Source organism: Ambystoma mexicanum, chromosome 7q, assembly GCF_040938575.1.
Source record: "Ambystoma mexicanum isolate Mex_15411 chromosome 7q, UKY_AmexF1_1, whole genome shotgun sequence".
In the NCBI taxonomy this organism is placed as follows: Eukaryota; Metazoa; Chordata; class Amphibia; order Caudata; family Ambystomatidae; genus Ambystoma; species Ambystoma mexicanum.
This window is the reverse complement of record NC_090941.1, coordinates 1,163,830,218-1,163,855,488: the sequence shown is the minus strand read 5'-3', so window position 1 is coordinate 1,163,855,488 and position 25,271 is coordinate 1,163,830,218. Positions and strand designations below refer to the sequence as shown.

At 52.0% G+C, this 25,271-nt stretch overlaps 1 protein-coding gene across 1 annotated transcript in view; it reads left to right on the top strand.

The window, feature by feature from the left end:
• The first annotated feature begins 7,532 nt into the window (after positions 1-7,532).
• LOC138528722 (uncharacterized) overlaps positions 7,533-25,271 on the top strand; it is a 330,407-nt gene continuing 312,668 nt past the window's right edge. Inside the window, exon 1 of the mRNA XM_069640582.1 lies at positions 7,533-7,698. The gene's annotated coding sequence lies outside the window, so the exon portion shown is untranslated. The remainder of the gene's footprint in view (positions 7,699-25,271) is intronic.

The following is a 25,271-nucleotide window of genomic DNA, read 5'->3' as shown; positions in this document are numbered from 1 at the left end:
TGTGTGTGGCATGGGGGTGAGCACAGTCCCACTCTGTGGTGTGGTAAGGAGGTTGAGGCATGAGCACAGTCCCACTCTGTGGTGTGGAGTGGGCTGTGTGTGTGGCATGGGGGTGAGCACAGTCCCACTCTGTGGTGTGGAGTGGGCTGTGTGTGTGGCATGGGGGTGAGCACAGTCCCACTCTGGGGTGTGGAGGTGGCAGTGTGTGGCATGGGGGTGAGCACAGTCCCACTCTGTGGTGTGGAGTGGGCTGTGTGTGGCATGGGGTGAGCACACTTCCACTCTGTGGTGTGGAGTGAGCTGTGTGTGTGGCATGGGGGTGAGCACAGTCCCACTCTGTGGTGTGGAGTGGGCTGTGTGTGTGGCATGGGGGTGAGCACAGTGCCACTCTGTGGTGTGGTAAGGAGGTTGAGGCATGAGCACAGTCCCACTCTGTGGTGTGGAGTGGGCTGTGTGTGTGGCATGGGGGTGAGCACAGTCCCACTCTGTGGTGTGGAGTGGGCTGTGTGTGTGGCATGGGGGTGAGCACAGTCCCACTCTGGGGTGTGGAGGTGGCAGTGTGTGGCATGGGGGTGAGCACAGTCCCACTCTGTGGTGTGGAGTGGGCTGTGTGTGGCATGGGGTGAGCACACTTCCACTCTGTGGTGTGGAGTGAGCTGTGTGTGTGGCATGGGGGTGAGCACAGTCCCACTCTGTGGTGTGGAGTGGGCTGTGTGTGTGGCATGGGGGTGAGCACAGTCCCACTCTGACGTGTGGAGGTGTGGAGTGGGCTGTGTGTGGCATGGGGTGAGCACACTTCAACTCTGTGGTGTGGAGTGGGCTGTGTGTGTGACATGGGGGTGAGCACAGTCCCACTCTGTGGTGTGGTAAGGAGGTTGAGGCATGAGCACAGTCCCATTCTGTGGTGTGGAGTGGGCTGTGTGGCATGGGGGTGAGCACAGTCCCACTCTGTGGTGTGGAGTGGGCTGTGTGTGTGGCATGGGGGTGAGCACAGTCCCACTCTGTGGTGTGGAGTGGGCTGTGTGTGTGGCATGGGGGTGAGCACAGTCCCACTCTGGGGTGTGGAGGTGGCAGTGTGTGGCATGGTGGTGAGCACAGTCCCACTCTGCGGTGTGGAGTGGGCTGTGTGTGGCATGGGGTGAGCACACTTCCACTCTGTGGTGTGGAGTGAGCTGTGTGTGTGGCATGGGGGTGATCACAGTCTCACTCGGTGGTGTGGAGTGGGCTGTGTGTGTGGCATGGGGGTGAGCACAGTCCCACTCTGAGGTGTGGAGTGGGCTGTGTGTGGCATGGGGTGAGCACAGTCCCACTCTGGTGTGGAGTGGGCTGTGTATGTGGTGTGGTATGGGGGTGAGCATAGTCCCTCTCTGTGGTGTGGTATGGGGTGAGGCATGAGCACAGTCCCATTCTGTGGTCTGGAGTGGGCTGTGTGTGTGGCATGGGGGTGAGCACAGTCCCACTCTGTGGTGTGGAGTGGGCTGTGTGTGTGGCATGGGGGTGAGCACAGTCCCACTCTGGTGTGGAGTGGGCTGTGTATGTGGTGTGGTATGGGGGTGAGCATAGTCCCACACTGTGGTGTGGTATGGGGATGAGGCGTGAGCACAGTCCCACTATGTGGTGTGGAGTGGGCTGTGTGTGTAGCATGGGGGTGAGCACAGTCCCACTCTGGTGTGGAGTGGGCTGTGTATGTGGTGTGATATGGGGGTGAGCATAGTCCCACTCTGTGGTGTGGAGTGGGCTGTGTGTGTGGCATGGGGTGAGCACAGTCCCACTCTGTGGTGTGGAGGTGTGGAGTGTGCTGTGTGTGGCATGGGGTGAGCCCAGTCCCACTCTGAGGTGTGGAGTGGGCTGTGTGTGTGGCATGGGGGTGAGCACAGTCCCACTCTGTGGTGTGGAGTGGGCTGTGTGTGTGGCATGGGGGTGAGCACAGTCCCACTCTGGTGTGGAGTGGGCTGTGTATGTGGTGTGGTATGGGGGTGAGCATAGTCCCACACTGTGGTGTGGTATGGGGATGAGGCGTGAGCACAGTCCCACTATGTGGTGTGGAGTGGGCTGTGTGTGTAGCATGGGGGTGAGCACAGTCCCACTCTGGTGTGGAGTGGGCTGTGTATGTGGTGTGGTATGGGGGTGAGCATAGTCCCACTCTGTGGTGTGGAGTGGGCTGTGTGTGTGGCATGGGGTGAGCACAGTCCCACTCTGTGGTGTGGAGGTGTGGAGTGTGCTGTGTGTGGCATGGGGTGAGCCCAGTCCCACTCTGAGGTGTGGAGTGTGCTGTGTGTGGCATGGGGTGAGCCCAGTCCCACTTTGTGGTGTGGAGTGGGCTGTGTGTGTGGCATGGGGGTGAGCACAGTCCCACTCTGGTGTGGAGTGGGCTGTGTATGTGGTGTGGTATGGGGGTGAGCATAGTCCCACACTGTGGTGTGGTATGGGGATGAGGCGTGAGCACAGTCCCACTATGTGGTGTGGAGTGGGCTGTGTGTGTAGCATGGGGGTGAGCACAGTCCCACTCTGGTGTGGAGTGGGCTGTGTATGTGGTGTGGTATGGGGGTGAGCATAGTCCCACTCTGTGGTGTGGAGTGGGCTGTGTGTGTGGCATGGGGTGAGCACAGTCCCACTCTGTGGTGTGGAGGTGTGGAGTGTGCTGTGTGTGGCATGGGGTGAGCCCAGTCCCACTCTGAGGTGTGGAGTGTGCTGTGTGTGGCATGGGGTGAGCCCAGTCCCACTCTGTGGTGTGGAGTGGGCTGTGTGTGTGGCATGGGGGTGAGCACAGTCCCACTCTGGTGTGGAGTGGGCTGTGTATGTGGTGTGGTATGGGGGTGAGCATAGTCCCACACTGTGGTGTGGTATGGGGATGAGGCGTGAGCACAGTCCCACTATGTGGTGTGGAGTGGGCTGTGTGTGTAGCATGGGGGTGAGCACAGTCCCACTCTGGTGTGGAGTGGGCTGTGTATGTGGTGTGGTATGGGGGTGAGCATAGTCCCACTCTGTGGTGTGGAGTGGGCTGTGTGTGTGGCATGGGGTGAGCACAGTCCCACTCTGTGGTGTGGAGGTGTGGAGTGTGCTGTGTGTGGCATGGGGTGAGCCCAGTCCCACTCTGAGGTGTGGAGTGTGCTGTGTGTGGCATGGGGTGAGCCCAGTCCCACTCTGTGGTGTGGAGTGGGCTGTGTGTGTGGCATGGGGGTGAGCACAGTCCCACTCTGGTGTGGAGTGGGCTGTGTATGTGGTGTGGTATGGGGGTGAGCATAGTCCCACACTGTGGTGTGGTATGGGGATGAGGCGTGAGCACAGTCCCACTATGTGGTGTGGAGTGGGCTGTGTGTGTAGCATGGGGGTGAGCACAGTCCCACTCTGGTGTGGAGTGGGCTGTGTATGCGGTGTGGTATGGGGGTGAGCATAGTCCCACTCTGTGGTGTGGAGTGGGCTGTGTGTGTGGCATGGGGTGAGCACAGTCCCACTCTGTGGTGTGGAGTGGGCTGTGTGTGGCATGGGGTGAGCCCAGTCCCACTCTGAGGTGTGGAGTGTGCTGTGTGTGGCATGGGGTGAGCCCAGTCCCACTCTGTGGTGTGGAGTGGGCTGTGTGTGTGGCATGGGGGTGAGCACAGTCCCACTCTGGTGTGGAGTGGGCTGTGTATGTGGTGTGGTATGGGGGTGAGCATAGTCCCACACTGTGGTGTGGTATGGGGATGAGGCGTGAGCACAGTCCCACTATGTGGTGTGGAGTGGGCTGTGTGTGTAGCATGGGGGTGAGCACAGTCCCACTCTGGTGTGGAGTGGGCTGTGTATGTGGTGTGGTATGGGGGTGAGCATAGTCCCACTCTGAGGTGTGGAGTGTGCTGTGTGTGGCATGGGGTGAGCCCAGTCCCACTCTGTGGTGTGGAGTGGGCTGTGTGTGTGGCATGGGGGTGAGCACAGTCCCACTCTGGTGTGGAGTGGGCTGTGTATGTGGTGTGGTATGGGGGTGAGCATAGTCCCACACTGTGGTGTGGTATGGGGATGAGGCGTGAGCACAGTCCCACTATGTGGTGTGGAGTGGGCTGTGTGTGTGGCATGGGGGTGAGCACAGTCCCACTCTGTGGTGTGGAGTGGGCTGTGTGTGGCATGGGGTGAGCACACTTCCACTCTGTGGTGTGGAGTGGGCTGTGTGTGTGGCATGGGGGTGAGCATAGTCCAACTCTGTGGTGTGGAGTGGGCTGTGGGGGTGAGCACAGTCCCACTCTGAGGTGTGGAGTGGGCTGTGTGTGGCATGGGGTTAGCACACTTCCACTCTGTGGTGTGGAGTGGGCTGTGTGTGTGGCATGGGGGTGAGCACAGTCCCACTCTGTGGTGTGGAGTGGGCTGTGTGTGTGGCATGGGGGTGAGCACAGTCCCACTCTGTGGTGTGGAGTGGGCTGTGTGTGGCATGGGGTGAGCACACTTCCACTCTGTGGTGTGGAGTGGGCTGTGTGTGTGGCATGGGGGTGAGCATAGTCCAACTCTGTGGTGTGGAGTGGGCTGTGGGGGTGAGCACAGTCCCACTCTGAGGTGTGGAGTGGGCTGTGTGTGGCATGGGGTGAGCACACTTCCACTCTGTGGTGTGGAGTGGGCTGTGTGTGTGGCATGGGGGTGAGCACAGTCCCACTCTGTGGTGTGGAGTGGGCTGTGTGTGTGGCATGGGGGTGAGCACAGTCCCACTCTGTGGTGTGGAGTGGGCTGTGTGTGGCATGGGGTGAGCACACTTCCACTCTGTGGTGTGGAGTGGGCTGTGTGTGTGGCATAGGGGTGAGCATAGTCCAACTCTGTGGTGTGGAGTGGGCTGTGGGGGTGAGCACAGTCCCACTCTGAGGTGTGGAGTGGGCTGTGTGTGGCATGGGGTGAGCACACTTCCACTCTGTGGTGTGGAGTGGGCTGTGTGTGTGGCATGGGGGTGAGCACAGTCCCACTCTGTGGTGTGGAGTGGGCTGTGTGTGTGGCATGGGGGTGAGCACAGTCCCACTCTGTGGTGTGGAGTGGGCTGTGTGTGGCATGGGGTGAGCACACTTCCACTCTGTGGTGTGGAGTGGGCTGTGTGTGTGGCATGGGGGTGAGCATAGTCCAACTCTGTGGTGTGGAGTGGGCTGTGGGGGTGAGCACAGTCCCACTCTGAGGTGTGGAGTGGGCTGTGTGTGGCATGGGGTGAGCACACTTCCACTCTGTGGTGTGGAGTGGGCTGTGTGTGTGGCATGGGGGTGAGCACAGTCCCACTCTGTGGTGTGGAGTGGGCTGTGTGTGTGGCATGGGGGTGAGCACAGTCCCACTCTGTGGTGTGGAGTGGGCTGTGTGTGTGGCATGGGGGTGAGCATAGTCCAACTCTGTGGTGTGGAGTGGGCTGTGGGGGTGAGCACAGTCCCACTCTGAGGTGTGGAGTGGGCTGTGTGTGGCATGGGGTGAGCACACTTCCACTCTGTGGTGTGGAGTGGGCTGTGTGTGTGGCATGGGGGTGAGCACAGTCCCACTCTGTGGTGTGGAGTGGGCTGTGTGTGTGGCATGGGGGTGAGCACAGTCCCACTCTGTGGTGTGGAGTGGGCTGTGTGTGGCATGGGGTGAGCACACTTCCACTCTGTGGTGTGGAGTGGGCTGTGTGTGTGGCATGGGGGTGAGCATAGTCCAACTCTGTGGTGTGGAGTGGGCTGTGGGGGTGAGCACAGTCCCACTCTGGGGTGTGGCGGTGGCAGTGTGTGGCATGGGGGTGAGCACACTTCCACTCTGTGGTGTGGAGTGGGCTGTGTGTGTGGCATGGGGGTGAGCACAGTCCCACTCTGTGGTGTGGAGTGGGCTGTGTGTGTGGCATGGGGGTGAGCACAGTCCCACTCTGGGGTGTGGAGGTGGCAGTGTGTGGCATGGGGGTGAGCACAGTCCCACTCTGTGGTGTGGAGTGGGCTGTGTGTGGCATGGGGTGAGCACACTTCCACTCTGTGGTGTGGAGTGGGCTGTGTGTGTGGCATGGGGGTGAGCATAGTCCAACTCTGTGGTGTGGAGTGGGCTGTGGGGGTGAGCACAGTCCCACTCTGGGGTGTGGAGGTGGCAGTGTGTGGCATGGGGGTGAGCACACTTCCACTCTGTGGTGTGGAGTGGGCTGTGTGTGTGGCATGGGGGTGAGCACAGTCCCACTCTGTGGTGTGGAGTGGGCTGTGTGTGTGGCATGGGGGTGAGCACAGTCCCACTCTGGGGTGTGGAGGTGGCAGTGTGTGGCATGGGGGTGAGCACAGTCCCACTCTGTGGTGTGGAGTGGGCTGTGTGTGGCATGGGGTGAGCACACTTCCACTCTGTGGTGTGGAGTGGGCTGTGTGTGTGGCATGGGGGTGAGCATAGTCCAACTCTGTGGTGTGGAGTGGGCTGTGGGGGTGAGCACAGTCCCACTCTGGGGTGTGGAGGTGGCAGTGTGTGGCATGGGGGTGAGCACACTTCCACTCTGTGGTGTGGAGTGGGCTGTGTGTGTGGCATGGGGGTGAGCACAGTCCCACTCTGTGGTGTGGAGTGGGCTGTGTGTGTGGCATGGGGGTGAGCACAGTCCCACTCTGGGGTGTGGAGGTGGCAGTGTGTGGCATGGGGGTGAGCACAGTCCCACTCTGTGGTGTGGAGTGGGCTGTGTGTGGCATGGGGTGAGCACACTTCCACTCTGTGGTGTGGAGTGGGCTGTGTGTGTGGCATGGGGGTGAGCATAGTCCAACTCTGTGGTGTGGAGTGGGCTGTGGGGGTGAGCACAGTCCCACTCTGGGGTGTGGAGGTGGCAGTGTGTGGCATGGGGGTGAGCACAGTCCCACTCTGGGGAGTGGAGTGGGCTGTGTTTGTGGTGTGGTATGGGGGTGAGCACAGTCCCACTCTGTGGTGTGGAGGTGTGGAGTGTGCTGTGTGTGGCATGGGGTGAGCATAGTCCCACTCTGTGGTGTGGAGTGGGCTGTGTGTGGCATGGGGGTGAGCACAGTCCCACTCTGTGGTGTGGAGGTGGCAGTGTGTGGCATGGGGGTGAGCATAGTCCCACTCTGTGGTGTGGAGTGGGCTGTGTGTGTGGCATGGGGGTGAGCATAGTCCAACTCTGTGGTGTGGAGTGGGCTGTGGGGGTGAGCACAGTCCCACTCTGGGGTGTGGAGGTGGCAGTGTGTGGCATGGGGGTGAGCACAGTCCCACTCTGGGGAGTGGAGTGGGCTGTGTGTGTGGCATGGGGGTGAGCACAGTCCCACTCTGTTGTGTGTAGGTGTGGAGTGGGCTGTGTGTGGCATGGGGTGAGCACAGTCCCACTCTGTGGTGTGGTATGGGGTGAGGCATGAGCACAGTCCCACTCTGTGGTGTGGAGTGGGCTGTGTGTGTGGCATGGGGTGAGCACAGTCCCACTCTGTAGTGTGGAGTGGGCTGTGTGTGTGGCATGGGGTGAGCACACTTCCACTCTGTGGTGTGGCATGGGGCACCCCCTCCTGGCAATGTGATATGGGGGTGACAGGCACCCCTGCCCGGCCTGTGCTGCCGCTGCCTCTTGTGACCCGGAAGCGTGCGCCGCCTTTGTCCTCCCGGCAGGCCCGTGCCCTGGCCGGGGGTGGGGGCCGTGTGTGTGTGTGTGTCCGGCCAGCAGCGGTCAGCGGAGGCAGAGGGAGGGGGCTGCCCGTGTGCCCCTCGCCCGCAGCGCATGCACCGCACCACCCGCACCCCCAGCCTGCAGGAACGGAGGGCCTGGACATGCCTGCACCGGTAGGGACTGGCATGAGCAGCTGTGGGGGAGTAACTCCCTTACCCTGGTGAGGGAGGAGGGGGGAGGGCAAGGGCCCCGCCCGCCCGCCACCATGCATCCATGCATGTATGCGTCAGGCACTGTGGCCCATGCATGCATGCATGCATCAGGCACTGCATGCATTGCGGGGGAGTGAGGGTACTGTACATCTGGGGACAGCCAGGCACTGCCCCTGCACGTCCCCACCGTGCACGCGCAGAGCCAGGCTGCACCATGGGTGGATCCTGCAGATGGAGGCCAGGCCATGCTCACACGCATTTGACCTCTAGTCACTAATAATTGCCATTCTGCTCCGCTTTCCTCTTGCCAGTCCTGTTGGGGCGCCCCCTGAGGGGGCACGGTCACACCCTCTGCAGGTGGCAGACACGAGATGCCATTCTTCATCAGTAGAACATGCTAAAAGCTCCAGGACATGCTTTGCACTGTTTTTCACTACAGAGGGACTGGGCCATTCGGCCCCACAGCCCCCCCAGAAGCAGCTCGTGTACCCCACGTGCCTGACCTTATGTGTCCAATGCTGCTTTTATGGGAATGTGTCACTATAGGACGAGGACAGTAACCACAGGGTTCACCCTGCCAAGTCCTAAGACACCAGCCAGGCATAAGTGTCACCCCATGGCAAAAGCTTTTCAGCAGACAGGCTGCACAATGCATGTATAACCCTACAGTGTTAAACCCTGTTTTCTGGAGTATTTTACTTCCCGTGTAGTTATTGATTTATTCTTAGGTTTTAAGTTGCGCTTTAAGCTCCTGAAACTCTATTGCATCAAGAATGTGTTCTAAAGGTGTATTGTTAAACCTTCTACAATTAAATAAATAATAATAGAATAACCCATATTGGGCAAGCATGAGACGATAGTGTGCGTCGACGGTTATTATCCATTTAAAATGTCATCGAATAAAATGCCCTATTTTGCATCGCTGCCTCTAGGGTTTGCTTTTGTTTCATTTGTGCTCGCAGGACCTGTGACTGATGGATGCTTATGCGGCGGTTTTCTTCCTTGCTGTATATGTGTGTGTACCATGACGCGTGTCCAGCCTATCAGTAGACCGTGTCTATAAACAATTCCAGTCGTAATTCATTTCCAAAATTGAACAAAAACATCTTAAAATTACATTTATATCTCTATTACGAAGTTAAAACGTCTTCCAGAAATCTCATCACTGCGAATATCATACGTGGATTTTACCCAATTAAAGGCATGTTCCACCACTCTTCAGCCGACAAGGTTTCAAAATTCTCCACAAAAGCACCAAAGTATCCAGTTCTCAGGTGTGTTAAGCCCCTGCACCATGCCGCTAGACGTTTGACTGATTCATTCAATCCGCCCTGTTGGCAGACTCTACAGTAGGAATATACTGTGCGCCCCCTTCTGTGTGAACCCTCCCTCTCTGGTGCTTTCTATGTGGCTCTGCGCTGTGCTTCTTCTCCTCCCTCCCCCCTTTTGCCTCCTCGCACCCTCTATGATGCTCTCAATATTCCCATCTTCTCAAACTGCTACTCTATCTCCTATCCCTCTAAATAAGTCTGGAACAAATAAGGTCAAGAGGGATATCCTGGTCTCCAATCCAGGCATCCCTATCGCTGATACCTACTCCAGCACTTCCTCGAGACAGACTCTCACCGACATCCTCTCCTGACCTATGTACCCCTCACATGGTCACTGTTCTCTCTCCTTTCTCCTCCTCTCCCATTAATGGTGGCTCCCAGTGGGAGGCCCTTTTGGCTTCGTCAATGTCTATCTAAATGGTACCGTCCTGGTCCATGGCCCTCAGCCCAATCTCTTCCTTCTTGATAGGTGTCTCCTGAGTCTTACCAACCTCCTTCTCCTGCTACGGCTTTTACCACCGCTCTGGCTCCTCTGCCACCTCCATCCTCCTACTCTGCCTCCACTCGGGCACCCCCCTCTCTGGCCCCTATTCTACCTCTGTCTACTAGCTGTGCCCACTCGCGGGCCCCTCTCCCGCTTCCGTTGGGTGTACCTCACTCCTGTACCCCACCCCAGAAGTCTTTAAAAAGCGGCAACCTGTTTCACAAAGCGACTCTCGCTCTGCTATCAAACACTCCTCTCACATCTGACGCCTCCTCTAAGACCTTGACCTGAATGTCCACCTTGACCTGGATGTCCTCCCACTCACCGAGACTTGGTTCACGGCCAGCTCTGTCACAAGTTTTGACACTCTGCTCCCCGAGGGCTACAAGATCCTCTCTGAGCCCAGAACCAACCGGCTTGGAGGTGGAGTGGCCCTGATCTTTCCGGATTGGGTCCCTGCTTCTGTCATCCCTATGCAGGCCTATTCCTCTTTTGAATGCCTGGTGTGCAGGCTCTCTATCTCTCCTGGCCTCTCTTTCTGACTGTGGCCACCATCTAGAGGCCACCTGGCCAGCTCACCCTCTTCCTCTCAGAATGGACTGACCTCTCCTCTTCTCTTCTTGCCCCTACCTCTCAACTTCTCCTCAGAAACCTTAACATACATGGGGATGCTTCTAATCCCTCCTCCTTTGCAACTCTCTCTCCCTCACCAATATACCCTCTGGTCCGACACACTCTACCGGACACACCTTGGATGTTCTCATCTCCTCAGACATCCCCCTCTCTAACCCTCTTACTACTCCTCTCTCTTGGACTGACCACTTTCTGCTCTCCTCCCACCTGAAACATCAATGCCACCCTCCTTCTCGGTCATTTGGCCCATGAAGCGAGTGTTAGTGGCTGCCTTTACCTCAACTTTCTCTGCTCCTCCTACTCCTGCGGCTGACTTCCATCCTGACACAGCTCTTTCAAATCTCCATCTTTCCATCTCCAACACCTTGGACATCCTTGCTCCTGTCATGAGAATCCGCCTGAAGCCTACCTCCAAGTGTAACTCTTGGTATGACTCCGACCTTGCTGCCCTGAAACGCAATGGTGGGGTAGCTGAGAGGAACTGGAGGGCTTCAGATGCATCATCTGATAAACTCCAAGAAGATGGTCCATCTCCAAGCCTGCGGCCTCAAACAACACAGCTGGCAAAGATCCTACTGCCGCCTCCACCTCTCCTGTTCCCTCCCAGGTCCTCTGTACAGCTTGGCGTCTCACTTCACTACTAATACTCAGGATATCCTGTCCTCACTTTCCTCCTCCTCTCTCCCTCCCCCTTTGACCGCCTCTCCCTATTCCTTTCTCTTCCTTCTCTCGGTGTCCAGTCATTTGGTCGAATTAAAACTCGTCGAATGACATTTGGTCGACGCAATTTTGTCGAAAACCAAATGGTCGATTTTTTTAAATTAAATTATATATTTATTTTTCTGGTTTTCGTTTTTTAAAAAAGGGTAAAATAAAAAAAAATGAAATTCGACCATTTGGTTTTCGACCAAATTGGTTCGACCATTTGTCTGGTCGACCAATTGTTTTGGACCAAATGTCTGGTGACCCTTCTCTCCGACAACACCTGGCGATGTTTCCAGACAAGTCTGATCTATGAAAGTGTCGTCCAAGCAGGTGCTCCACTGCTGCTCCAGAACTAGTAAGGATCACGTTTTCACCCTTGCACCAGCGTTGGCCAATTTCTGTGATCATTCTTACGCCATTGGATCGTTACCCTCTCTCCTCAAGTACTCCTTTTTGCACCACCTCCTAAAAAAAGCCCACTGCCGATCCTACATTTCCGGCAAACTATCACCCAATTTATATCAGTCCTTTCCTGGGCAAACTCCTGGAAAAGCTGGCCATCTCCCAGCTTACTCTACACACTGAATTTGCAGGTAGTCTCCATGACCATCAATCTGGCTTCAGAGCAGCCAGAGGCATGGAAACTGCTCTCCTGAACACCCATGAAGATCTGCTCTCTTATGTTGATTCCAGCTCTCCCTCTGTCCTCATCCTCCTTGACCTTTTCTCTGCTTTTGATATGGCCAATCACGCCACCCTGATCAATCGATTCCGTGAGAACCTGGGCATCATGGATAAAGCCCTGGCGTGGCTGACCTCCCTCCTCCTGGACCGACTCTCCCAGATCCAACGTGTGTCCTTTCTCTACACCACCTCTCTCTCCACATGTGGTGTCCTCCAGGGCTCTGTCCTCTCATACCGGCTCTTCAATGTCTATCTAGCCCCTTTGGCCCACCTTATCTCCACCTTTTCTTCTAACTTTCAGTGTTATGCGAATGACACTCGGCTTTCTTTCAGGCTTCCCTCAGCCTCCTCTCCTTCCTTGCTCATTCATGATTGTCTATACGGGATTCAGGATTGGTGCACCTCCAAAGATCTCTGCCAGTAAGATCCTTCTCATTGGGACCCCTGCTCCTGCTTCCCGTCTCTCACTCAGGCTGCCCTCCTTAGGCCCTCTTCCCTTGCCGTCTTTTTTGGCAAAAAACCTGGGTGTCATCTTCGACTCCATTCTCTCCTTCTCTCCTCACATCACGCACCTTGCGAAGAAGGCCCACTTCCAGCTGCACCTCAGAGGTATTCTACCTTTTCTCACCTCCTCTAAAAGCTCACCATCTCCAGTGCCCTGGTTATCTGCAGGATGGACTACTGCAACATCCTCTTTCTCAATCTTTCTAACTCTACTCTTCACCCCTGCAACTAATCCAGAACAGGATTGCAAGACTTATCCTTGGCCTCAAGCCCAGGGACTGCATCTCTCCTGCCCTGAAATCTCTCCTCTGGCTCCTGGTGGCGGCAAGGATCAAGTTCATGACCCATCTGCATCGTCCACAGGGCTTTCTGGGGCCGGGGCCCTCTTTATATCCAACTCTCTTTGTCTAAAATACCGTTCTTCTAGAGCACTTCGCTCAGCTACCTCTAACTCTCTGTGAGTCAGACGCTTCCCCAAGCAGAGAATGGGGGTAGATCTCTCTCCTTTGCAGGTGCCTCCCTCTGGAAAGACCTCCCTGCCCCTCTCGAACTTGAGCCAGACCACCTGAAGTTCCGGAAGCGGCTCAAGACCTTCCTTTTCTCCTCTGCCTTCTCTCTCTCACTTCCTTGCTAACCTACCTGTCTGTGGCACAGACTGGTTGCTTGGTATCCTCAAAGTCTCACTGGGTACCAGGTTCCTCCATGACCAGTCTTCCTTGCACTGTCTCCCGGCCTACCGCGCACTTAGGGACTGTAACTGTAATCCCTATAGCCCCCCTCCCTGCACTTACCCAGAGCCATGCTGTCAAGGATATCCGGGTTGGTCGAACTATCCCCTCCTTCCTCCTCACCTGAATCGTCTGTGGACCTGTCCTGTAGTTCCGGCCTTCTTCCAGGACGTCTTCGGGTCTGTGCTTTATCAGTCTTCTTTGCTTCCTTCTTTTGACGTAAGTAGGGGCGAGCTCCCTGGGATGCCACACTGTCGGGTAACTAGGGAACACGAACAGCGGGGACTCCCGGGAGCCGGCCCCTGAGCAGGGAAAAAGCCCAAAAGGGCAGAAAAAACCCTGCAGCAGTTGTTCTGGTGAAAGTGTCAGTGGCAATGAGAAGTCCAGGAGAACAATCCTTCAGCGTAGAGCAGCTCAATAGGATCCAGAGGAGGGATCAGAGGAGACTCACAAGTGGGCAGAAGGATCGCCAGAGAAACAGCCGTGGTAAGTGCACCTGAAATAGCCAGTAAGGCTCGCAAATAGCTCCAGGAAGTATGGAACAACTAGCGCCCAGGCGATAAGGGTGTAGAAGTATGGGCGAGGGAAGACAGGCTGAAGGGCTGAGAGGAGAGGGAACGGAGAGAGTGAGCGAGAGACCAGTACGGAGCAGCACCGGAGCAAACAGCCAAAGGGAAACCAAGGGGAGACAGGCCAAGGGAAGAATCAAAGGAGAGAAACACACATAGGGGGGAAAAACCAAGCGTTACCTTCAAGTCGGAAGAACACAGTGAAGGTGCAACGCGAGGAACGCCACAGTGAGCCGGCTGTAGTAACGCCGGCAGCCATCTTGGATAAACACTAGAGCGGTGCTCCAAGACGGCCGTCAGACGTGGTGGAACTGTTAATGGCGTCTCCATAAAGAAAAGAAACGCCGCCCGACTGAAGTCATGACAGTATGCCCCCTTCTACATGGGGGGCCCCCAGGCTTGCCCGGATACAGTCTGTGAAACTTTCTAATGAGTCGAGGGGCGTGAATGTGTCTCACGGGCTCCCATGTCTGTTCTTCGATGGGATAATCCTTCCAGTGAACCAAATATTGTAGACTACCGTGATGGTAGCGGGAATCTACCAGATGTGACACCTCATATTCAGCTGGTTCAGACGGCACATCATTAGATCGCCTCTTGGATCTTCTCTTATATGGATCCGGAAGGTAGGGCTTCAAAAGGGAGATATGGAACACGGGATGCACCTGTTTAAGGGAGGGAGGTAGCTGAAGGCGAAATGCAACAGGGTTTACCTTCTTCTTGATTTGAAAGTGTCCGATATATCTTGGTGCAAATTTCAGTCATCTTGCTTTCTGCCACAGAAACATCGAAGATATTGTTCCAGCGTGTGATTGAGCCTTTCCGTCTGCCTGTTGCTTTGTGGATGGAACCCAGATGAAAGGGCTCGTTGAATCCCTAGTTGTTTACAGAGGGCACCCCAAAACTGGGAAGTGAATTGAGGACCTCGATCGGACACCACGGTCTCTGGAAGGCCATGAAGCCGCACTATTTCTTTCAGGAAGGTCTTGGCTGTCTCAGGGGCTGTAGGTAATCCTTTCAAGGGAGTGAAGTGAGCCAGTTTGCTTAGAGAATCCACAGTCAACATGATGACGGTGTTCCCTTCAGAATTAGGCAGGTCCACAATAAAGTCTGTAGAAACGTGGGTCCATGGTTGTTTGGGAGCAGGCTCCTGTTGCAGAAGACCTAGGGGTTTGGATGAATGATACTTATTGGTAGCACAGATGGCACAGGTAGATACATAAGAATGTACGTCTCGGTTCCAACCTGGCCACCAAAATAGTCAGGACACCAGATCCTTGGTGGCTCGAATGCCCTTATGACCGGCCATGGGCGAATCATGACACCATGAAAGGGCCAGTCTTTGGTGTTTCTTGTTGGGCAGGTACAAGGCTTGACCCTTGAAAAGGATCCCCTCTCTTTCTTCCAATTCGGATGCTACTTCTGTCTTCATCGGTGCACTGTGTTGTTCGCACTGGACTTTGCGTAGAAAAGTATTTGCCACAGTCCGAATCTCTTTGCCCGCTAACAATAATTCGTGGCTAGAACCTGCCTCATAGTCCGACCCATGATTGCGTGAAAGGGCATCAGCTAAAATATTCTGTTTGCCTGGTAGATAGGTAATCACAAAGTCAAACTGAGAGAAAAAATATGCCCAACGGGCATGTCTAGCATTGCGACATTCCATCTGTTGGAGAATACGAAGGTTACTGTGGTCGGTACGGACTGTAAACTTATGCATGGCTCCCTGAAGAAGATGACGCCATTCTTCACAGGCATGTTTGATAGCCAATAGCTCCCTTTCGATGACAGAATAATTCCTTTCACTGGGTGACAGAGTCTTTGAATAATAAGCCACAGGATGTTCAAGTCTGTCCTTGCCCTTTTGCAAGAGAGCAGCTCCTATGGCTCCACCTGAGGCATCCGTCTCTACTATGAAGAGAATACGTTGATCCGGTTGTACCAATATGGGAGCCGAGGTAAATGCCTCCTTTAAAGCTTGGAAAGCAGAATCCGCTTCTTGTGTCCAAGTGAAGATAACGCCCTTCTTCAAGAGCGATGTGATAGGAAGAACCATATTGGAGAAGCCTGAAATAAATTGACGATAAAAATTGGCCAGACCGAGGAAACGCTGTACTTCCTTAACGTTTCTTGGAGCTGACCAATGGGTGATTGCTTGTATCTTACAGGGATCCATACGAATGCCCTCATGGGAAAGGATAAAACCCAAATAAGACACCGAACGGGCCTCAAAGACACACTTTTCAGGCTTTACCAGTAGCTTGTTTTCCCGTAGACGTTCCAGTACTTGCCGGACCTGTCTTCTATGTTCAGGAAGAGAGGAAGAGTAAACGAGGATGTCATCCAAGTACACCACCACTGAAGAGAATAGGAGGTCGGCAAACAATTTATCCATAAAGCGCTGGAATATAGCAGGTGCGTTTACCAAACCGAAAGGCATAACTCGATATTCGAAATGCCCTAGTGGGGTCCTAAATGCCGTTTTCCATTCATCACCCTGTCTTATACGGAGCAGGTGGTACGCACCCCTAAGATACAATTTTGTGAAGACAGACGCACCTTGGACAGCTTCTATTATCTCTTTAATTAGCGGCATAGGATAACGGTCTTTAACGGTAAGGCGATTTAGGCCCCGGTAGTCGATACAAGGACGGAGTCCCGATGATCCCTTCTTCGGGATGAAGAATAGCGATGCTCCAGCGGGTGATTTGGACTCCTGGATGAGCCCATTCTGTAGAGTACAGTCTAGGTATTCCTTAAGAGCTTTCCGCTCGGGTAAAGATAGGGGAAACATCCTTCCAAAAGGAACAGACGCATCTGGTAGGATCTCAATGGTGCAGTCTTCGCTTCTGTGAGGAGGAAGGGAGTGAGGTTGCTTGTCCATGAAGACCTCCGCATACTCCTGATAGTGTTCCGGTACTTGATGGAGTGAAGCTGTCGGCACGGAATCACTCTTCTGCAGGGAGTCTAGGGGGTATTTATTGTTTAGACATTCATTAAGACAAAGATGCGACTGAAACTGTATAGTAATGTTTGACCAATCGATCTTCGGATTGTGTTTACGCAGCCACGGGATCCCGAGGATCACCGGGAAATGCGCTGCTTTAATGAGATCGAATGCCATTTCCTCCTGATGTTGAAACAATTCGACCCGAAGTGGCAGAGTCTCTTGAGTAACAGGTCCTGAGGACAGAGGCTGGCCATCCATCCCTTCCACCGGAATGGGTAGATTCTTCGGGACGATGGGCACATCATTCCCTTGAGCCCAGGATACATCGATGAAATTCCCCGCTGCCCCACAGTCCAACATGGCTAAGGCCTCCCAGAAGGTAGAGGAATCCCGGGACAGTTTAACCTGAAATACCATCAGACGATTGTCTTCACGGGGAAGAGGAGTCAAAGTGTTGGTACAGGGATTCATCCCAACACCCCCGGACCTATCCCTGTTTAGGTTTGGGGTGAATCGTTTCCCTGGCGGCGTGGAGGAACCTCAGGGCAGTTACGGAGCAGATGTTTGCTAGAACCGCAATACATGCAGAGGCCTAGCTCTCTTCTTCTCGTCTTCTCTTCGGCTGTTAAAGGTCCTCGGGTGGTGCCTATTTGCATCGGTTCCTCCCCAGCGGATGAGGTTGGATGTTCCCTAGAAGGGTTTGGGGAGGAGGTTGAGGGAGAAGGTCGTGGACGTCTCCTTTCTTGTCTTCTTTCTCTCAACCTAAACTCAATCTGAAGAGCGAGGGACACTAGTTCCTGAAACGTCTGAGGTCGTGCAATACGTGCCAGTTCATCCTTTATGTCTTCATGCAAGCCGCGACGAAACAAAGTCTGTTGAGCAGAATCAGGCCATCCGGCATTTGTGGCAAGCTGCATGAAGGAGGTAACATAAGTCTGTACATCGTGCGGACCCTGTCTGATATCAAGGATTGCTTCATAAGAGGCATACTGTACCTCGGGTCGGTCAAAGCGAGACTTTAGGAGTTGCACAAACTGATCGTAATTAGCAGTAGCTGGATCAGCCTGTAATACCAACGGTGAAGCCCATGCCAAGGCACTTCCCGTTAAATTAGACACTAGGAAACCCACCTTGGCCCTGGTGGTCTCATAAGTAAGAGGGCGGAAGGTGAAATATAACTGACAGGCATCCAAGAATACCTTCAATGTCTTTGGATCTCCGTCGAATTTCCCGCAAGGTAAGGGAAGGGGAGGTAGATCTCCATGGGCATCCTCACGAGTTGCTACCTGTTGTCGCAGAGACTGATTTTCGGACCGGAGTGATTGCACTTCTACGGTAAGCCCCTGAATGGCTGCCACCAATTCTTGGTACTGCTCGAGAGAAGCCATGGGGGTCCTTTGGCGTTGCACTCTGTCAAGGATATCCGGGTTGGTCGAACTATCCCCTCCTTCCTCCTCACCTGAATCGTCTGTGGACCTGTCCTGTAGTTCCGGCCTTCTTCCAGGACGTCTTCGGGTCTGTGCTTTATCAGTCTTCTTTGCTTCCTTCTTTTGACGTAAGTAGGGGCGAGCTCCCTGGGATGCCACACTGTCGGGTAACTAGGGAACACGAACAGCGGGGACTCCCGGGAGCCGGCCCCTGAGCAGGGAAAAAGCCCAAAAGGGCAGAAAAAACCCTGCAGCAGTTGTTCTGGTGAAAGTGTCAGTGGCAATGAGAAGTCCAGGAGAACAATCCTTCAGCGTAGAGCAGCTCAATAAGATCCAGAGGAGGGATCAGAGGAGACTCACAAGTGGGCAGAAGGATCGCCGGAGAAACAGCCGTGGTAAGTGCACCTGAAATAGCCAGTAAGGCTCGCAAATAGCTCAAGGAAGTATGGAACAACTAGCGCCCAGGCGATAAGGGTGTAGAAGCATGGGCGAGGGAAGACAGGCTGAAGGGCGGAGAGGAGAGAGAACGGAGAGAGTGAGCGAGAGACCAGTACGGAGCAGCACCGGAGCAAACAGCCAAAGGGAAACCAAGGGGAGACAGGCCAAGGGAAGAATCAAAGGAGAGAAACACACGTAGGGGGGAAAAACCAAGTGTTACCTTCAAGTCGGAAGAACACAGTGAAGGTGCAACGCGAGGAACGCCACAGTGAGCCGGCTGTAGTAAACGCTGGCGGCCATCTTGGATAAACACTAGAGCGGTGCTCCAAGACAGCCGTCAGACGTGGTGGAACTGTTAATGGCGTCTCCATAAAGAAAAGAAACGCCGCCCGACTGAAGTCATGACACATGCTGCCCTGATCGCACTTTCGCCTACTTTTCCTCTGCACTTTCCCCTGCACTTCTTGTTGTCGTATTTTCTCGATCCCAATGTCACAAGGTCCCGTCACAAGGCCCCGTCTCCTCTCCCTTGTCTTGTGGCACCTAGAAACACTTGTGTACAGGCGCGTTACAAATACCTTATGTCATATCATAGCTTCTCAATCTACTTACTGAAGCACAATACATCCCTAGTCAGCAATGCATTCAAACGCAATCACATCAATTTATCCCGAAAATGGTGACAAGGAACTCTGGATAGATACAACGAGAGCTTATTGATAGCTCCCCTTTCATGTTCTAAATTTAATGACAACCTGTATTTACTTCTGCCTACTTGTGTGTCAATCCAATCCTGTAAGAGTCGTTTCTTAACCATTCAAGGGTTTATTATTAGCATCTGAACTGAAGAGTCCATACTTTTTAACCAACTCATACATGTCGATTTCCAGGTATCTACCAGCCATCCAGATTTAACATTATTCGAATTTCTTAGGATCTCGAAAGAAGGGAGAAAATCTGGCATCACACATTTTCGAAACATGAATAAAGATTTCCCCAGACCCAATTTGTATCTCATTGATGCCATAGGGAGCCCATTAGGGAGGTGGGGTACCCTTCTCCAGAACGCCCCCTCTAAGACATCCCACATTTTCCAAGAAAGATTCAGGCCCACTACCGCTCCATAAGTTAAGACGGAACGACCGCTTGTTTGTAGAATATCAATATCGCTAGTATGGTGAAATTCCCATATTTCCTATGTAATACCAGGCCTTGAGCCACCAGCCTTTTCGCTTTTGATCTTTGGACCATGTACTCTTATTCATAGGGACACCCAAGCAGATAATCAAATCCACCAGTTCTAATCTCTTGTGCCCCACATGCCATTTGAAAGCGCCTTTGGTGTTCCCCTGTGCTGTACTCAGGATCATTATCTTAGACATTTTTACATTAAGATTGTTCTTCTTAATATGGGTCAGGAATTGATTGAATCTTTGTTGTAAACCTGTAGGTGTTTGCTCAATCATGACCAAATTGTCTGCATATAAGATCCAAGGTTCCAGACAATCATATATTTTAGGCGGGAAGGCATTCACACCCCGTTGGCTCGCAAACAGGTCTGACACTTATACATTGAACAATGCAGGTACCAGAGGACAACCTTGTTTTAAGCCTCAGTAAGTATTGAACTTTTCTGAGAGCATGCCACTCTTTGATAGTCTGACGTTCATGGAAGTAGACGAACACAGAGCCTGCATTGCCTCGACCGGATCTCGGGGACGCGTTCACCCTCATTTCTCCCAAAGCCTTTCTCTGCTGACACTGTCAAAAGCTTGTTCTAAGTGAACAAACCCCAGATACATTTTTGTTTTGTTCTTAATAACTCTTAATTTGAACAGGTTCAGCAGAAACAGGTTTAGGTTGGTACCCACACCCTTACCAAATCCCGTTTGTCGGGGTTCTAATCAGCCTGCTCCAATTGCCCAAGTAGTCAGATGGCGTGGAATTAGTAAGGCACAAATCGTTCCCAATATATCGTGAAGGGCGATTGGACGATAATTCCCAGGATCTCCTCTGTCGCCTCTCTTGAATATTGAGATTATCAATGCCGTTTTCCAAGTAATAGGAGCCTCGTTGGCAGTCATCACCTGAGTAATCAAGAGGAGGGTGAAAACAACCCATGGGCACGGTGCTTCCTTGAGCATTGTGTTAGTGAGACCGTCCGGGCCGGGGCACGACAGGAGTTTAGCTTTCTTATTAGCCCTTCAATATCATCTGTGTCAAAGTGAAAGGACCATTTTCTCAAGGGATTTAGAAGTCCATACTTCCCTTTAAAATCCGACTGGGCAAAGACAGCAAAGACAGCAGTGGAGTGGCTAGTCCACTTTTCCTCAGAAACTGGGCTACATAATAATGCAGTTTGTAACATACCCTTATTATTAATCAAGTCCCAAAGATTGCATGCGTTGTTTTTGCAGATAATTGTTAACACATGTTCAGCATCAAGTTACAATCTTTGGGCTCTTGATGAAATCAACAAGTTTCTGTATTTCTGCTTTTGTTTTTTCATTAAACTTTCTCGCTCACCCCAAGGAAGCCAGCTTCATTTCCTTAGGGCAGCCCTAAGGCTTTTCCTGCCTCCACTAGATCTTTCTTATAAGTGTGGATTGGCTTAAATTCAGGCCTCGCTAGGTCTCGTCTCACTTCTTCAAAATCCATTAGTACCCAGGAATACTCCAAGCCCAAATTGGCATGATCTAAGTAGCTGTTATATTTGGTTACGATGGCAGGCACATCACCCGGTTTCCCTCTCACTCTATTCCTCCCCTGCGAGACCTGGACAGCATTTACAACTTTCAGGCTTGATGTTTCCTGCTTCCCCTTGCACCTCATCTCCACAAGCTTATGATCGCTATTTCCCATAGGTAACACCAAATACCTATGGGAAATAGCGATCAAAAGCTTGTATTACCAGACACAAAGTAGTATTCTAGGCAGGCTTTCTGGTCTCCTCTTGACCAAGTCGCTTTGGCCGGAGTATCTCCCTTGGTCAGGCCGTTCAACATTCAAAATCCCGATCCTTCACTTCTCAGAGACGTAACGCGGCCTTCTTCTGCAATGATCTCTTAGGGGTAGGTTTCCCCTGATCGTCTAAACATTTTATATTGAGATCACCACAGATAACAATATGTGGGCCTTTCAGTCTAGTATAGACATCATCCACTAGAGACATTATACAGTCAACAAAATATTCCTCTCCAATCATTGCTGAGTTCCAATATAGGTTCAGTATTGCAATTACTTTTAAAACCCCAGAGCAGCTCTCCAGTCTACTTATAGTCAGCATCTGTGTAAAAGTATTGGGGTTCTTCGATTCTATCACTGATAGCCCCTGCCGCTGTTCCACCAGTGTCATTAAGCCAGAATGGGGTCTCCCAGCTACACCTTTTTAGGCAGGATTCAAATATACAGTCAAGTCATCACACAATGGTGTGGACCTGAGCCAAGTCCCCTGCAAACATAAACCATTGTAGCCTCCAGTCCCAAATCTTCATTGTTGAACAGGTGGACAAAGCCCTGTGTATTCTGGGATCCTAGTGGCAGAGTATTTTGTTTATCTTTAGCCATATGTTAATTGTCAGCAGGTGCTGCTAGCACACCTGCAAGCCATGACCAATCTTGTTTATCTGAATGCGATGTGGCCGTTTCAAATACCTCAACAACTTGTCTGTCTTGGCTTTTTGTGCAGTCAAACATCACTCGTTAGTAGTAAGTGCTTTCTTAATGATGGAGCCTGGATTCTTTCAATAGATTTAGATCTTGTACCCTTTTGTTGTTTCCTTTTCTCCTCCTGTCGGACCCTTTCCGTTGGCACCTTGTATTTAGTCAGACTTTACAATTGGCAGGAGCTGTTGACCGAGTTCCAGTCGCCTCACTAAGCTTAAATCCCAGAGGCAACCCATCTGCTGAGGCTTTCCAGGAGAGCAATTTTCACCAGTGCAGATTTTAAGTGGAGGATTACCCAATCAAGACGACTCTCATTCACAAATGGTACCACCTGTATGTCATCCGAGTCTATATATCTTAATTTTGGAATATGATGTATAAGATGTCTTCGGTTTAGAATCTATTTATCATCGGAAGATCGCAGCCTCTCTAGGGAGATTGTCATCCTAGAGCACTGTCTCACTCGACGACTACCTCAGGTGTCTTTAGCTGTGGTAACCCGCTTTGTTGGGCACTCCTCTAATCTGTCAGAATTTTGAGGATTGGGTTTTAGCAGTGCAGCAATTGGCTTTTGTTTGCGCCCCTGTGAGAGAAAACAGGACGGAGAGCTTCCTAAACAGTAAAAACAGGTGAGAGGAGATCCAAGGGACTGGGTATTGGGTGGTACCGGTTGAGGCGTTCCTGCCAGAATTCAGTCTTAGGTAACTTACGGGCACGTTCCTTTTCAGGCACACGTTTTACCATCCAGCATTCCACCCCCCCGAGAGCATTCCAGAGTGGTAGCGGAGGTTTCCGGGTGCCCCTGCGGAGCAAAGGTGAGCGTTACAGTGTCTCCCTAAATTTAGCAGTGCTGAATTATTTGCTGTTTTTAAAACATTTACTGAGTAAGGCACTCATGGTGGCAATAGTAAAGACAGACACAGGTGATCACAGGTCAAGGGTGTTTATTAAACTGTATTTAGGTTGAAAAAACGCCTAATATAAACGTAAATCTAAGATAGGAGCAAGCGTCAACCATCAAAGGAAAATAAGGCAGTCCTAGTGGAATCATGTCAAATAAAATGGGCCTATACTAAGAAACCTATTGCCAAACCTTGCAACTAATACAAAAAGGGTGTGGGATAGTTCTCAAGAAAAGAAAGAAGTGTTCACAAATAATATATCAGGATGCAGTAGGTTGGGTCTCCCTTCCCCACATTTTAAGCACGGGGTAAAGTGGGATCTTGGAGCACAGTACAGTCTCGAATTTCCCTAGCACGAGACGACAGTTCCACTTGCAAGTATAAGGTCCGTTGATGGCCAAGTCTCATTTCTCCTGAAAGTCTCTTGCTTTCGAGGGCCTGACGTATTCAAACAACAAAACAAAAGTTCTTTCAACAAAATGAACGTTTGTTTCCTGGTTTTACTTAGGATGAGGATTCTGCACCCCTTGGCCCCGCTCTTCCGGGCGCTAACCCTTGTGCCTCGTGGTGTTGGGTGATCACTTTTCACCCCCTGTATCTCCCTCTTCCACGCTTGGATCCTAAAACAGTTCCTATTGATATCAAGGCCTTCGATGGTTGTGGTTTCCTGGTCCCGAGGGTCTGATAGGTTTACCAAGATACAAAATAAACACACACAAATTTCTGTTCTCTGTATTTCTCGGGTGATAGATTCACGCCCCTGGGTCCCCCTGTTCTGGGCGCGGACCCTTCTCTGCATTCAGCCTCTCTCCGCCGGGTACACTATGGCTTTTCTCGGGTGATGCATTCACCCCTCCGTCCCCCTCTTCCGTGCAAAGACCCCTCTTTGCTGTCAGCCTCTCACCACCAGGTTCACTATGGCTTTTCGAGCATTCACTAATCATAATGTCTTTTTAAACAGTTCCAGTGGACATCCGTCGGCCGGGTTCACCTTTGTCAACACACTGTTTCTTGGGACTTAAGACTTGTCCCCTTCTCGACAGCATCCCTCTTCCGCATTCACTCTTGCCAACTTCACATTCACATTTATTTTCAATGTTCATGGGATTCACTTCCCTTGCTTTCTCATGTGGCGGGATAAACTTCCCTTGCTTTCTTTATAGTTCTTAGGTCAAAGGCTGTCGACTGTACAGGGATTTTGCTTGACCTTCTGCATGACCACTTTTACCTATCTTGGTGGCTCTCCTATGGCCTTCTGGTATCTGTAGTTTCACTCAGTCTGGGATCAACCAGAGTTTCTCGGAGCAGCACCTACATGGTGCTGGTCCTCTCCTGCAGCTGGTCTCCCCTTTACAATTTTATAGTTCTTTGAACTTTCACATCAAGTAAAAGTCCTGAAGTCGGAAAGAGGAAAGGTTCGGTAGGGAATTACAACATTTGTATCACAGGGTTTGTGAGACAAACGGGAATGACTGGGATTTTTATCATAAAATAAACAAGGGGGTTTGTGGGAACTGTAGTTGTTGGTCACATTTGACTAGGAGTTCGGAAAGTGATAATCAGAGGGACGGGAAATAGAATGATTGGGAATATCCGAGTAGAAGACAGGATATCAGGGATTCTGTGAGTTGTGGTTTTTAATAAGTTTATCAGATGCAAGTGGGTTGTTGGCTTTACCTTTGGGTAAGGGAGATTCAATGGGTGGAAGAGATGATGAGCGGGAATACCTTATAAAAGCTTCAGGGACTCCATTCCCCTCACCATCCTCCCCGTGATGGTACTGCGTCTCACCTGGGTTATTCCCCCGAGCATAACCCCTGGGATCCCCTACTCAGATGATCCTTCCCCACTGGTCCACCCACAGGAACTGGATCCAACAGTGATGGCCGTGTCCTGGCCACCTGAGTCAGGGATCCCCGGGAATAGCAGAGGAGAAACGCCTCAGGTTTCTCACAGTACTTATGTAGGGGAATTATTGTTAGAATTAATAAGATGTTTTTTAAAATATTAGCAATAATTGTCCAGGGATTACTCCAGCTATTTCGACTCTCTCCTTTCCCCTGATTTTGATTTCTCTATGTAGCCTACTGATGTTAGAAATGTATTTGAAGACATTGTATAGGATTGTTTAGGATACATTTTATTTCTATTTCTTAATTGTATAGGTTGAATTTGATTGTATTTTCTTTTTCTTTTTGTTTTATTTTTCAAAGGTTGATATTTTCAGCCTAAACAATAAAAAATAAGAAACATGCCAGTTTCAAGACTGGCTTTCATCATCCTTTTCCCATAGGAGTGGCTGTAGATATTTATTGTGAGAACGCAGTCGGCATCCTCCGTTGATGTCATCAGTAACATGGATCGCCTGGCACCCAAGCATAGAGTAAGACCAGAAGTGGGCCAGATTGGCATTGCTTGTTCCTTTTGGAAGGTTTCAGTTATCCACAATTAGCATTTTTGGATAACTAAGGTGTGGGGAACTAAAGCTCGAACAGCACCTCTGAGAGTGCGAC